This window comes from Calliphora vicina, chromosome 1 (assembly GCF_958450345.1).
Source record: "Calliphora vicina chromosome 1, idCalVici1.1, whole genome shotgun sequence".
Classification (NCBI taxonomy): Eukaryota; Metazoa; Arthropoda; class Insecta; order Diptera; family Calliphoridae; genus Calliphora; species Calliphora vicina.
In genome coordinates this window covers 112,159,947-112,176,017 of record NC_088780.1, presented here as the reverse complement: position 1 = coordinate 112,176,017, position 16,071 = coordinate 112,159,947, and positions in this window count along the sequence as shown.

The following is a 16,071-nucleotide window of genomic DNA, read 5'->3' as shown; positions in this document are numbered from 1 at the left end:
TTTAAAAAGCCTTCAACGATTTTGTTGCCCTGTGTTATTTATCATTATAAATCATACCAAATAAGTAATAAAACAGCATTGACAGATTTAAAAAAAATATTTGAAACCATGGAATTTAGAAAGTTATATCTTAAATTTACTATTATTATAAGGTCTCATAGAATTTCTACACATAACGAGATAGGAATATTGTATAAATATATAATAAATGATTGTAATAAATCTTTAAATAATAAACTTAAATTAAAGCTAAATAAAAAATAATGCTGTTTATTTGAAAAATCAGATTTAAATTTCTAGGAAAAATCTAGAACTATAGTTCTAAGTAATTATTTTTAAATCTAAACTACCGTTTCCTCCACCTAGTCTAACAAAATGTTTCATTAAATTCCACTAGAATTCTTATAAAAACGGTTTACCATCATTGTGGTTATAATTATGCTGCGCATAATAATACAAGTCCTTGACAGAATTACCCAAACCATTCTTACTGGCAGTTACACCAACTCGGCCTGCTCCGCCCCCTTCGCCAGCCACTGCTCTATATTCAGGTTTCAAATTGACGGGAATATATTTCTGCTGCTGTCCAGCAATTGCTGGTGCTACAACAGCATATTGATTGTTGCTGTCCGACCATGATTGATCATCATATAATGAAAAGCCGCCGGCACCAGAACGATATGGTTTTCCATTTGGTAGATATATGAATTCAAAACGATCTTTGGTATCGTAAACATTAGTAGAGAAAATCGAATTTAAAGCTATAAAGCCAGTGGCAACTAAAGCAACTTTACCCATCACCAAGGCGGATGCCGAAATAGCCGTTAACATTTTTAATATGAGGGGAATTAGGACGATTTTTGCAACTAGCACACCCATGAACAGAGGATACATGAATTTGGTGAGCTTTTTGTAACGTTGAGATTTGCCGCGACCTGGTAAAATGAAATTAGTTGTATTAATATATTGTTTAATGGGTTGGCTGTAAATACGTTTGTAATATTGTGTTGTTTATAAATTACATCATATGAGCAATAGTGATTTGATCCGATTGAAAAACAGTGTAAAGAAAGTTATAGAATAGAAATAAAGGTTTCAGAGGCTAATAAAATATTTACATTCCAAATCTAGGTTGGCTACTGATTCGAAATGGTTAAAAGGTAACGCTTATTTAGATTATATTATCGGTAGCAGTATTTGAGTGGTAACGTTTTCAAAAATAATAAAAATGAACCACTATTTAAAAAATACTTGGTCAAACATATTGAAATTGAGAAATTCGTAGATATATAATATTCCTCCACCTGGAAAAGAGGATAACATCATGGAAAAGGTCAGGCAGACCTCCACCCACCCCATGGGAGAAAAAGGTAGGAATCAAAGATCAGCAAGGTTCCCCACCACTACACCAAATACACAGAGGGCGTTGTTTCTAGACAACGACAGATGGCAGCACCATTATCCTAGACCAGCTACAGCAGACCAATCATCTACTTATCTGGATCAACAGCCGATTAACGAAACTGACACAAGGCAATAATAAAAATCGATTGAATCCCTATGGCAACATCATACATGTATCCGAAGACCCTCTACAGCAGACCAATCATCTACTTAGACGGAACAACTTTAAACTGATACAAACAATAACAATCGATTTAATGGCAACACCGTACATGGAGACGCACAATACTCCAATAATTAGGAAGGATAGTGCAATCTACATGGGAAAATATGCGAAAAAAACAACTACTTCAACAATTCGTATAAGATGGAGATGCTTTGTGGAAGCCAAATGCCCCAAGTGGGGTAATGAAAAAAAAATATTCAATAATAAGTGTTGCAATGAAATTGTTCATGTTTTACCAAGAATCGTAAAGTTGGGAAAACCCGATTTAGGAAATAAAAATCCCAAAATTAATTCTTTTCCAATTTATACCATAAAGCACACATTTGGTCCCAGGCTGATTGAAAACTCATACAGTTGATTTAATATACACATCATAGTATCTTAACCTATTCTCTAATTGGACTTCCTAGTCATGAGATTTAATTTATTATTCTCAAAAAATGTGAAATAACTCCCAACAAAAAAGAAAATGCTTACAAAAACGATAAATGTTTTATCCTACCGCCTTCGCATAGTAAAGATTTCTTTTATTGCAGATATGTTTCGAAATATTTCAGAAAACCTTTACGCCTGGCAATGCAAGAAATCTTTACTAAACTAAACCGATTTTTGGTACAACCCAGAGGCCGGCAATGCTAAAAATCTCTACTGAGTGAAAGAAGAAAACCTTTTAGGTAAGGAGATCGATGTAGCTCCAACATAAGATTAACTTTCTGAAAGCCTGTGTATTTCTTTTTTAAGTTTCTTAAACAATCTTTCTCAATCGAACCAAAACTTTAGTAAATAAATTTCTATTACACATTTTTAGCTATAGGGCCACTGTGCATTATTAACGATCAATATTTTCGTAGATTTTGATTCATAACTTGTTTCTGTTGAACCAATTTAGGCTATGTTTTAACTAAAGTTTTTTTTTTGTTTGTTTATTAACTCATTTGTTGTATTTTATCACAGGCATTATTACAAAATTATTATTTATTTGAAAACTTGTATCTAACCTCTTTCAATATCCTGCAACACCTGCTCCAATAACAATAGATCCTGATCTTGTTCTATATTTGGCCATAAGCTTAAACTTTGTCTCGCTAGCTTGTTCCTTTTTAATTCTTCATTGGCTTCCACCTTTTTCGTTCCATCATCCACGTCAACTTTAACCATATCCATATCTTCCTCATCCTTAGCTGTTGTAACATTAGCTTTTGCAATCGTTATAAACACTAAAGAAAACACTTTTAAAATATAAACAATTTCCATTATTTTGTGTATCGAAAACTTTTCTATACCGTAAACGATCTTAACATTTTCGAATCTCGCTTAGAACTGAATTCTTTGTTTTTTTTTAGAAACAAATCTTTTGTTAAATCTTGATTTTATCCATAGAAAAGAATTTTCATTTTAATTTATTCATAAATATCCTTTACGTTTGGCTGCACATGGTTGCATTCAATAAATGATCATCAGCGTGTTTATCGTTGAAGAGCAAGAAACGAGTCGATCGCTAACAAAAGTATTTGCTTTTTATTTGTTCCATATACTATTTGCTGTTTGAGCTCTTTTGTTTGGATGTTTTTTTTCATTATAGGCATATATTGCACATTAAAATGTTCTTTAGAAATAATTAGTTTGCTATTTTGTGGCAATTGAAGCTTGTAACATAATTTTGTTTTCAAATACAAAAATTTGTTGTTCATTTAGGGTTAAGTGGCAATTTAATTAAGTATTAACCTAAATGTAGAATAATCAAATATTTGCTAACATTACAAATATTAGCGGATCATTGACACACATTTGGCTAAATGTGGAGAAAGTAGTATATCCAGTTAACAATATTTACCGACGTATCTGAAAATTTATCAGAAAATTCACCAATTTGTCTAGACACTTGGCAGAATAGTCTGCAATATCTGGGAAATGGATATTTGTCCAAAACCTTTTCAATGGAATGCTACGGCCGCAGAATGAATCCAAAAATATATGTATTATAATATTATAAGTGTTCTAAGGCTAATTCTATAAACTAAACTTCTTCAGACTAGTTCCTAACGTGACAATTTCAGAACTGTTCCTAAAAATTTCAGTTTTCTTCGTAAAGCTTCTGTAGAACTAGTTCCACAAAAATCATTGATTAAATGCTAAACGTTTCATTAAATTATATATTCGGACCATTTTCTGATTTTTCTTTAGGCTTCTTCAAGAAATGTATTAACGATATCGGATGTTTTATCAGTCTTTTGGTCGATATCAATCAATTACTTAGGAATTTACCTTAGAACTCTTACAGAATTCTGTTTGAAAAGTCTGAAAGAATTTACGAATTTCCCCAGACAAAGTGTAAAGATTTCATGTAAATCACTCATACAAATTTCGGAACAAGGTCGTACTGACATCGCATACGAAATCGGTGTAGACTGTCGCACAGTGGTATAGAAAAAAAGAGGGAAATAAATCTGTAACTTCTAAACTTTTAAGTTCGAAAGCTGGGTTTCCGCATACACCGTAATCGGCGCCAATAACGAAAACTGAAAAACGTTGGTGTTTGTCACCGTCTCGCTTCTGAATTGTTTTCGTTTCAGGCATAAAACAGAAACGAAATTGTTTTTTTGATTTTGGATGTCGCACATTAAAAAGAATTTCATAATTTTTTACAAAATCTATTACAATTTTTTCCTCTTCCTAAAAAGAAAATTTATTTTTATACCCTTCACCATGAGTGGCAAGGGTATATATAAGTTTGTCATTCCGTTTGTAATTTCCACATTTTTCATTTGCGACCCCATAAAGTATATATATTCTGGATCGTTATAGATAGCGGAATCGATATAGCCATGTCCGTCTGTCCGTCTGTGTGTTGAAATCAACTTTCCGAAGCCCCCAAATAACATACATACATGATTCATATATCAATATCTCCGGAATTCTTCCGGCTCGGTTGCTATTTAAAATCGAGAAAATCGGTCCACAAATGGCTGAGATATAAGGAAAAAACCAGGACAACCTCGATTTTTTACCTATTTTTGACCTATATCTGGATTACTAAGTCATTAATATAGACAATATGGATATCTAATGATAGATATTTGAAAGACCTTTGCATCGACGTATATAAGACCATAGTAAGTTGGACCTGGGCTGAGATATAACCATAAAACCAAAACACAATGTAATTTGTTATTGTTTTCAATGATGTCATGCAAATATATGTATAATAACAAACAAAGCTTTATTTGTATGTATATATGTATGTGTTTTTTTGTCAATCTTCAGCAATGCGAATTTATATACCAGGTGGTGTCGATTCTACAATAAGTACAACATTTACAAAAACCACTTGCAATTTGTTTTTGTGTATGTGGTTTAAGCTGTCAAAGTTTACCTGTTGTTTTTGTTACTTTTACGTTTGTTGTAGCATTCGCCGCAACAATCATAGGATAATTGACAGCTCAAACATCAAAACAACATTATCAACACCACCTGGTATATAAATTCGCCTTGAGAGAGAGCTTTTTATAATGTGTTCTCAAAAGAGCAACTCTCTCACGCGTACACAGAACCATTTTATTTCTAAGTACATACTAAAATTACAAAACCCAATTCGTACATATATGTAATCAAACTGAGATAATTTATGTGAATTTAGTGCTGGAGACACTTTCAATATATTCAAATCAATCTCCCCATTTAGTGAATGAATTTGGGGACTATCATTTTGAAATCATCGGTTCAACTTATTGATATCAATTTTCCAAAAAATTTTTTTTTTTTAAAATAAAACTTTTTGCGTCTCAAAAACCTTGCTAAAAAGGGAAAACTTGATATTTGGTAACACTGCACAGAACACATATTGTACAAAAACAACAACCACGTTGTTTGAGCACGTTGCTTTTGCGCTTATTTCATTTTTGTTGTTGTATGTTGCTATTGTCAACAAATAATTGAGCAACGCAACCAAGGCGAATCTATAGAAGGTGACGACAGAACTACAACAAATACAACATGTACAAAAACAACAGGTACTTTGTTTTTGTAAAAAGATAAGTGAACTGTCAAAGTTGCCTGTGGTTGTTTTTGCTTTTGGGTTTGTTGTATTTTTCGCCACAACAAACACAAGTGAATTGACAGTTCACTTGTCTAAACAACTGAATAAAAAAAATAATCAGCTGTTCTTCTGTCGTCACCTTCTATAGATTCGCCTTGAACGCAACCACTCCCAGCAAGGCGAATCGATAGAAGGTGACGACAGAACTACAACATGTACAAAAACAACAGGTACTTTGTTTTTGTTAAAAGATAGTCGAACTGTCAAAGTTGCCTGTTGTTGTTTTTGCTTTTGGGTTTGTTGTATTTTTCTCCACAACAATCACAAGTGAATTGACAGTTCACATGTCTAAACAATTCGCCTTGACTCCCATATTCAAGGTGCATTTAATAAGGTGCCATCGGCAGCACAGCTGATTATAGAAATAGCACGCACAAATGTCAAACCAAGGTGCATTTAATAAGGTGCCATCGGCAGCACAGCTGATTATAGAAATAGCACGCACAAATGTCAAACTACATATATAAAAAATATTCGCCCGTACGTCCGTATGACAATCTCTATATATAAAAAATAAGTGAATTCGCCTGTATTTATTTCAATTCGCCACTGCTGTCACCTTGTTAAATACGCCTTGTGTCAAACTACATATATAAAAAATATTCGCCCGTACGTCCGTATGTCAATCTCTATATATAAAAAATAAGTGAATTCGCCTGTATTTATTTCAATTCGCCACTGCTGTCACCTTGTTAAATACGCCTTGCCCATATTGTTATTCTATTTTTTTAGCCGTTTTTAAACATGAAAGTAAATAACAAACATTTCAGAAAAAGCTTTTTGTTCGATTGTTGTGTTTAATTCTTTTAATACCCTTCATCATATGTATATGTAAGTTTGTCATTCCGTTTGCAATTTCTATAAAATTTTATGAAATTTCAACAGATTATGTAAACGATTCTATATTGGATTTGCTGTTACGGTTCCATATGTGTTCTCCTTTTTTAAGATTTACTTTTAATCTTATATACAGGGATGGAAAATTATATTTTTGTTCCGTATTAAAATAGTATTAAAAAATTACTTCCTTCATCACCAGAGTACTTAAAATTTTAGTAATTATTTTATGTTGTAACCAGTCGTCTGTTATCACAAAATTGTCTATAGAAAGTGCTGTTGAATACGAGATTTTTTATAGAAAATGCTGTTATAATAGACAAGATTTTTAAAGAAAATGCTGTTTTTCATACGATTTTCTATAGAAAATACTGTTATACACAACATGTCCAAAAAATATAGTTATAGACAAGATTTTCTATAGAAAATTATTTTATTTTCTATAGAAAAATGTTACACTCAAGATTTTCAACAGAAAATATAGTTATACTTAAGATTTTCTACAGCAAATATTTTTATACACATGATTGTTTATAGAAAATATTGTTCTACGCAAGATTTTCTATAGAAAATATTGTTCTACACAAGATTTTCTATAGAAAATATTGTTCTACGCAAGATTTTCTATAGAAAATGTTGTTCTACACAAGATTTTCTATAGAAAATATTGTTCTACACAAGATTTTCTATAGAAAATATTGTTCTACACAAGATTTTCTATAGAAAATATTGTTCTACACAAGATTTTCTATAGAAAATATTGTTCTACACAAGATTTTCTATAGAAAATATTGTTCTACACAAGATTTTCTATAGAAAATATTGTTCTACACAAGATTTTCTATAGAAACTATTGTTCTACACAAGATTTTCTATAGAAACTATTGTTCTACACAAGATTTTCTATAGAAAATATTGTTCTACACAAGATTTTCTATAGAAAATATTGTTCTACACAAGATTTTCTATAGAAAATATTGTTCTACACAAGATTTTCTATAGAAAATGTTGTCCTACACAAGATTTTCTATAGAAAATGTTGTCCTACACAAGATTTTCTATAGAAAATGTTGTCCTACACAAGATTTTCGATAGAAAATGTTTCTATAGAAAAAATAGAAAACAAAAACAACAACCACGTTGTTTGAGCACGTTGCTTTTGCGCTTATTTCATTTTTGTTGTTGTATGTTGCTATTGTCAACAAATAATTGAGCAACGCAACCACTCCCAGCAAGGCGAATCGATAGAAGGTGACGACAGAACTACAACATGTACAAAAACAACAGGTACTTTGTTTTTGTTAAAAGATAGTCGAACTGTCAAAGTTGCCTGTTGTTGTTTTTGCTTTTGGGTTTGTTGTATTTTTCTCCACATCAATCACAAGTGAATTGACAGTTCACATGTCTAAACAATTCGCCTTGACTCCCATATTCAAGGTGCATTTAATAAGGTGCCATCGGCAGCACAGCTGATTATAGAAATAGCACGCACAAATGTCAAACTACATATATAAAAAATATTCGCCCGTACGTCCGTATGTCAATCTCTATATATAAAAAATAAGTGAATTCGCCTGTATTTATTTCAATTCGCCACTGCTGTCACCTTGTTAAATACGCCTTGCCCATATTGTTATTCTATTTTTTTAGCCGTTTTTAAACATGAAAGTAAATAACAAACATTTCAGAAAAAGCTTTTTGTTCGATTGTTGTGTTTAATTCTTTTAATACCCTTCATCATATGTATATGTAAGTTTGTCATTCCGTTTGCAATTTCTATAAAATTTTATGAAATTTCAACAGATTATGTAAACGATTCTATATTGGATTTGCTGTTACGGTTCCATATGTGTTCTCCTTTTTTAAGATTTACTTTTAATCTTATATACAGGGATGGAAAATTATATTTTTGTTCCGTATTAAAATAGTATTAAAAAATTACTTTCTTCATCACCAGAGTACTTAAAATTTTAATAATTATTTTATGTTGTAACCAGTCGTCTGTTATCACAAAATTGTCTATAGAAAGTGCTGTTGAATACGAGATTTTCTATAGAAAATGCTGTTATAATAGACAAGATTTTTAAAGAAAATGCTGTTTTTCATACGATTTTCTATAGAAAATACTGTTATACACAACATGTCCAAAAAATATAGTTATAGACAAGATTTTCTATAGAAAATTATTTTATTTTCTATAGAAAAATGTTACACTCAAGATTTTCAACAGAAAATATAGTTATACTTAAGATTTTCTACAGCAAATATTGTTATACACATGATTGTTTATAGAAAATATTGTTCTACGCAAGATTTTCTATAGAAAATATTGTTCTACACAAGATTTTCTATAGAAAATATTGTTCTACGCAAGATTTTCTATAGAAAATGTTGTTCTACACAAGATTTTCTATAGAAAATATTGTTCTACACAAGATTTTCTATAGAAAATATTGTTCTACACAAGATTTTCTATAGAAAATATTGTTCTACACAAGATTTTCTATAGAAAATATTGTTCTACACAAGATTTTCTATAGAAAATATTGTTCTACACAAGATTTTCTATAGAAAATATTGTTCTACACAAGATTTTCTATAGAAAATATTGTTCTACACAAGATTTTCTATAGAAAATATTGTTCTACACAAGATTTTCTATAGAAAATATTGTTCTACACAAGATTTTCTATAGAAACTATTGTTCTACACAAGATTTTCTATAGAAACTATTGTTCTACACAAGATTTTCTATAGAAAATATTGTTCTACACAAGATTTTCTATAGAAAATATTGTTCTACACAAGATTTTCTATAGAAAATATTGTTCTACACAAGATTTTCTATAGAAAATGTTGTCCTACACAAGATTTTCTATAGAAAATGTTGTCCTACACAAGATTTTCGATAGAAAATGTTGTCCTACACAAGATTTTCGATAGAAAATGTTTCTATAGAAAAAATCGTCATACACAAGATTTTCTATAGAAAATATTGTTATACTCAAGATTTTCTACAAAAAATATTTTCTATAAAAAATATTGTTCTACACAAGATTTTCTATAAAGAATATTGTTCTACACAAGATTTTCTATAGAAAATATTGTTCTACACAAGATTTTCTATAGAAAATATTGTTCTACATAAGATTTTCTATAGAAAATATTGTTCTACACAAGATTTTCTATAGAAAATATTGTTCTATACAAGATTTTCTATAGAAAATATCGTCATACACAAGATTTTCTATAGAAAATATCGTCATACACAAGATTTTCTATAGAAAATATTGTTGTACTCAAGATTTTCTATAGCAAATATTGTTGTACTCAAGATTTTCTACAGAAAATATTTTCTATAGAAAATATTGTTCTACACAAGATTTTCTATAGAAATATTGTTCTACACAAAAAAATGTTGTTCTACACAAGATTTTCTATAGAAAATGTTGTTCTACACAAGATTTTCTATAGAAAATGTTGTTCTACACAAGATTTTCTATAGAAAATGTTGTTCTACACAAGATTTTCTATAGAAAATGTTGTTCTACACAAGATTTTCTATAGAAAATGTTGTTCTACACAAGATTTTCTATAGAAAATGTTGTTCTACACAAGATTTTCTATAGAAAATGTTGTTCTACACAAGATTTTCTATAGAAAATGTTGTTCTACACAAGATTTTCTATAGAAAATGTTGTTCTACACAAGATTTTCTACAGAAAATATTGTTATAGACAAGATTTTCTACAGAAAATATTGTTATACTCAAGATTTTCTACAGAAAATATTGTTATACTCAAGATTTTCTACAGAAAATGTTGTTATACTCAAGATTTTTTACAGAAAATGTTGTTCTACAGAAGATTTTCTACAGAAAATGTTGTTCTACACAAGATTTTCTACAGAAAATGTTGTTCTACACAAGATTTTCTACAGAAAATTTTGTTCTACACAAGATTTTGACCTATATCTGTATTATGGATATCTAATGATAGATATTTCAAAGACCTTTGCAACGACGTATATCAGACCATAGTAAGATGGATCTACAATGGGTCAAAAATCGAACAAATATTTTTTAACCCAAATTTTTTTTTCACTAAATTTAAAAAAAAAAATTCCAAAAAATTGGAAAAATAAAATTGTATTTGTGTTTATCTGAAAATATTTAAAATTTTTATTTTAAAGTATAATTTGGTGAAGGGTATTTAAGATTCGGCACAGCCGAATATAGCTCTCTTACTTGTTTTTATTCATTTTGATTTTCTTTAAATTTGAAATAAAAAAATAATTAAAATAATTTCGATACTACAGCACAGAAAACAACCTACTTGAAGTTGTTTTCGTTCCGGCCCCAAATGACAGGTTTTCCATTACTGATTTCTGAAACGAACTTTTTTTCGGTACAAATGTATGGAATTTCGTTTTCGGTGCCGATTACGGTGTGTGCGGAAACTTTATCGATAAATTAAATACAAAAAATATTGATAAAAAAACCAGAAATTTCAAATAAATTCAGATTTTGCTAAAATGTTCAGCATTTGGTTTTTAGATGGCGGAGACCTTGGGACGTTAAAAAATCGAAAAACTAAAAATAGGGACAATATTTTAAGCTGTTTTCTGGAGTAGTATAAAACCCGCTAGAAATACATTACATTAATGCTAATCAAATTTACACGCTTTGTTATGTGATGCCCCCAAATATGGTAAAACTTATATTTATAAACTTAAACTTGGACTTACCAAAACTAGTAAACAAAATTCAAACCACTAAATTCACATAACGTAAAAGTTGTTACAAACAACCCAAAATAAAAGCAAAAACCATAAGAAAAATTCACAAAAACTGAAATTCATTCATACATGATGTTGAAAACCGTCAGTCTGTCTGTCTGCACGTAAGAAGTGATAACGAGTGAAGCACGTGTTCACGAAATGGCGCTGAAAATGCAGCATGTTTTCATAATTTTTACAAATTTAATTTTATAAAAATAAACTAACAAAAACTTTGATTTTGAAATGTTGACATAATATTATCTGCACAGTACAGTGTTTAACAATTTAATTGAATTGTTGGCAGACGTTAGAGAGTACGGTTACACGTAAATAGGAAATACTCATTCGTACATAATTTTATACGTAAATTTATTATTACTTTTTGTTTTTTTTGTTGGTAAAATTTGTTTATGCAATCCATGAAAATGCAAATTAAAATGTTATTGAACTGATATTAGGTTTTTAATTTTATTAACTTGTACTCAATGTGTAGCAATTATTTGTGATAATTTTACCAACTAAATTTATATAAATTTATGCGGAAAACCTTGGCAGAATAGACAGTAAATATTAAATTAATTAAAAATTTAATTTGTGTAACAATGACAAATTTTAAATAATAATTAGCCTTTAGTTTATATGTTACTTATTTTATAAAACTTTATATTTATTACAATATTTTTTGTTTTATTTATTTTAATATTAAACAAAACATATAATATAACTAATATATAATAATATTGTTAATATTTATTAGGGTATTCAATTAAGCCGTTGTCTGGTTTTCTGGTTTAATCGGTTAATCGAGCAAATAATTAATCGGGTTTAGATTTATTCGGTTAATAATCGGTTAATTTAAAATTATTCGATTAAGCGAATAATTTCTATTTTAATTTTAAATCGAAAATACAACAACGAATTTTGTGTACAAAAACATAAAAAACAGCAGCCTATTTGCTGCAACAACGTCATAACTCAAAATCCATGTTTTTGGAACTGAGTAATATAACCTTTCATATAGTTTTATCAGTTTTCAAAAAAGTCAATTATTTTTTGTGTGAGAGTGTTTTTTTGTTGTAAACATAAAAATTAAAATTCATGTTTTCTCGTATATTTGATAAGTAAAAATTTGGGTTAAATACAGATTAGAAAGATATTAACATCTACTATTTATATTTCTGAAATCGCTTGATTTGTTGAAAATTTATTTAAGAAATAGTAAAATGTCATAAAACATTCAAAGACGTTTTTCTCGAAACGACTTTTTTTGAATTATGACGTTGTAGTGAGATCTTCTGAAATAATTTTTTTATAAAAAGAATATAATTTAAACGATTTTTTTCTTTAGATTTAATAAAACTTTTCTTGGAAAAACCTCTTTCGATGATTGTATATGTTGGAGAAATCAAAAGCATGATAAAGAATATTCCTCTTTTGGATTGTTTTAAATTTTGATTAATTTAATAGATTCGTTTAGTTATGATAAAAGACTCATTTAAAAAAAAAAATAGTTTATTCTATACATGTAAATACAAACAAAGTTTCAAAGACATGTAAATTAAATATGTCAGTTGTTATACATTCTCACTAATCATGTTAATTGGATGTTCAAAAAATATCTAATTTTAATTTGAAATTTGTATTTGAATTTAAAGGGAAAAATAAATACAAAACAATTTTTTAAAGTCCAAAAAAAGGAATTTCGGTTAATCGGTTAATCGACACAAATTAATCGGTTTATTTGTTATCTGTTCGAATTTTAAATTATTCGAACAGTTAACCGTCCAAAATTAATCGGTTAACCGATTAACGGTTAATCGATTGAATACCCTAATATTTATATCATTTCGTTTGTTAGTAATAAATAATAATTGAGGTATTTATTACAGTGTATTATTATAGTGCTTATTAAATTCATCAATATATAATTGGGGTACTGTTGGGATTTTATGTCATTTATAAAATTTACGCATTTGATCATAAACTTTACCATCTATAATTATGTTAAGCATTATTAATATTATTGTTTATTTTGCCAGCATATCAACATTTTATGACACTGTGATAAATGTATAAATAATAAATAGTAATAATAAATAAATATCTATAAATAAATAATTTTCTATTTTAATACTGTACTAGGAAATATGGATTGTGCATTATTATAACTTCCAACGCACATTGGGTTGAATCGCATCCAAAGTGACGCTTAACTCAGGCAATAATTTTAGATTTTTTATATATATTTTTTTTTTAAAGATTATGCCTTATTAAGTAAAAAAATAGTAAAACTTTTAAATAAAAAATTTTATAAAAAAAATGTTCACAAAAGAAAAAATTTTCAAGTCCATTGAAAAAAAATTTAAAACTGATGTCTTCCGATCGGAACGAAATTTGCACCAAAGATAGTCCAATCGAATAGTAATTTAGACACAATTTTTCAACAAGATCGGTCATGAACTCTCTGAGTTAGAGGGATTCCAAATTTGACACTTTGACCAAACAGGTGTTTTTCACATCCCGAGTTACTTCACTTTGAGGCATTGAGGCTTCGGCGCGTATTAGTGATATAACTCCAAATTTAAAACTTAAACTTAGCTACACCTCCTCTATAGCCATGGGTAATTTTATTAAAATCGGACAATACGTTTAGAATTTACAAATTTATTTCCATTTATTTCCAATTTTTCATTTCCGCCACAGTGCAGCTCGAGTCTTTTAATAAAATCTTAATTTAAAGAAAGGCGCGCAAAAATGCGCAACATTTTTTTTGTTAAAATAAAAGCCTAAATGTTGTAGTTTTTTTATTATATAGTTTAAAAACAAACAACTACAAACATATTTAGTTATTATCCATCAAAAATTAAAAATACTCTAAATTTGGAACATTTAGAAGAAAAAAAATAAAAATACTTTTCCAAAAACAATCTAAATAAAAGATTCTTATTCATATACCCAAATATCTAAAGTTGATGGTTCTATCATAAAAAGTTAACATTTAAATGTTTTAAACAAAAAAAAAATTATTTTACTTGTGTTTAATTTCCATTTTTATTACTTTATCTAAAAATACGAAAAATTTTTCCACTTTGACAGAATACTGCAGAAAAAGTATGCAACCTAGAATAACGATTTTAGCTATTAGTGATGTAGAATTTTGTTTAGTTTTACCCGGTACCAAATTTAATAAATAAATATTAATTCTAAAAAATCAATTAAGCGCCACTTTGACCATGATTCAACCCAACGTGCAACGCCAGAAGTGGTGAATGTTTGTCACTCTGTGTGTAACATTATGAAATATAAATTTAAGACCCAATAAAGTAAATACATATACATCAATTGGATCATGTCCATATGTCTGTCTGACCATCTGTGTTTTTGTGTAAAACATTAGCACGTCCAAAATACACAGCAAAACTTTACAGGATTACCAAAATAATATTTATAATTTTCCTTAGCTGTTTGGTATAGCAAATCAGCTAAATCGATCCAGTTTAGCCAGAGTTATGGAACAAATTGCTATTTTCTATAAATATTATATTATTTTTATAATAAACGAACAAACTTTGAAACAAAATGGTAAGAATCGGTACATTATTTCTCCTAGCCTCCATACAAATTTCTTCCCGAAATATTATAGAATACCAATATCCATACGAAATTCAGCAAAAATAAGATTTACGTATAAATAAATTACAAGACCATATTTCACTGGATTAATCCATAATATACTATAACCCCCCATATAAGGTCCACTTCCAAAAATCAATTAAATAGTCATAAATCTTCAGAGCTCCAATATAAAAATCAGTACCGAAAAAAAAATTATCTAAGCAAAAATCATTCTGCTAGAATTTGTGTATATTGTGGTTCATATTTGATCTGAGAATTATTAATACTTTTTTTTTGATGAGCCAATCGGTTTCTGTAAACCAATTAATAATATCAACTTTAATTTTGTTGAAAAGTACACACAATCCTATTATAATGGGATAAACTGTTTTTTGAAAGTATTAAAAATCGGGAGGTGTTGCTGAGTTTGAATTTGGCCTTTAAACAATAAATACCCCAATTTTGAGTATCTCGGGTATATTATAAATTAAAAATTATGCAACATTTTTCGATCCGATTTAAAATATGTTTATATATCGTTGGTCTCATGTAGACAGGCTCTAACTTGCATTTTTTCGAAATTGAGTTTTTTAGTGATTGTATTGGAACATTTCACACAAATACACCTCGTCCAAAAAATTTTATGAAATAGTATCAGAAATAACTTTACAAGCAATTGTACAAAAAATTTGTATAAAAAAATTAAATTTTTTCTTTTACTTTATTTGAGATAGGGCCTTTCTACATGAGACCAACGATATGTACAATTTTTGTTTACCTTTATTTAACGCCATCGAAAAAGATGGTAGGTATGGTAAAACAGTATTCCTGGGAGATATTTGTATTGAACTATGTGAAATTTTAGACCTATATTGCTCATTTTAAATACCAAACAAGCATTATTACCAGAGAGTATTTGTTGAAAATTTAAATCAGCTAGCTCCCTTCGTTTATGCCCCATTGTGTTTTCAACAGACAGATGGGCAGACATAGCTACATCGTCTTAGAATTTCATAAGGACCAAGAATATATACATTTACTTTTGTGGGTCTTCGCTGTGTTACAAACGGAATGACAAAATCAATATATCCCACATCTTTTCTGATGACATGTG